Genomic DNA, 908 nt, shown 5'->3' with positions numbered 1-908 from the left:
TTACCCTTAATTTTAATTTCTTTTTTTTTTTTTCTTTTTTGGACATAAGTTCATTATGTATGTTTACATGCAAATTAAGTTGGATATACAATTGTTAGGGTTTTTTTTATCTAATGTCTCTGAAGAGGTATAAGGTTAGTTTTTTAGATGTGAATGTGCAACTGCATATTTACATCACAAAGAGTTTAAACAGGTAAAAGAACAACTAATAAATCCACCGTAACAATAGACATGCCATGCAGAAAAGGTCAAACCAAGTTTCATACGCAGCCTGTTTCACTTCAATATATTCAATTAAAACTCACTCAGAGAGCCACTTTGCAGCAGCCTACTTCCACTCCAGCTCCTCCTTGCAAACTGTGTTCAACTTAATCAGCATCAAGGCTCTATATCTGATGCTGCTCAGTTCTGCTCTTTGCTGCTGCTGCTCCTGCTTTCCAAAAGCTACCCTGACCTAAATTTCATATTTTTCATCCAGCAGCACTCATTTGTCAGTAGAAGATTGGTTTATATGACACAATAATACATTAAACTAATTTCTATTTGCACAAACACAATCTGTTTCCTGCTTCATATGGATCAAAAATGTGAATCACATTCCAGAAGCCGATTCATTTCCCGACTGTGGAAGTGTTAGCTGAGAGTAATGAATGTAATATTGTGATTTATTATTAGTAAAGATCCTCTATACGTCAGGTTCTCCCAGCAGTTTATTGTGGGTCAGACGGGTGGCCTTTAAGTTGCTCGAGCTATTCTTGTACCTGCAGATGATCAGGTTTCTGGTTCGACATACCAGGTATGTAAAAACACAGCAGAGCSCCTCTGGGTGTCCCGGCACACGGTGGAGGACAGGTGGCTGACATTAGACTGAAGAGCAGAAAGCTTCAGATAGAGATGGTTATTGTTCT

This window comes from Austrofundulus limnaeus, unplaced genomic scaffold (assembly GCF_001266775.1).
Source record: "Austrofundulus limnaeus strain Quisiro unplaced genomic scaffold, Austrofundulus_limnaeus-1.0 Scaffold139, whole genome shotgun sequence".
Lineage (NCBI taxonomy): Eukaryota > Metazoa > Chordata > Actinopteri > Cyprinodontiformes > Rivulidae > Austrofundulus > Austrofundulus limnaeus.
The sequence above is the reverse complement of the archived record's forward strand: the minus strand, read 5'-3'. Positions refer to the sequence as shown.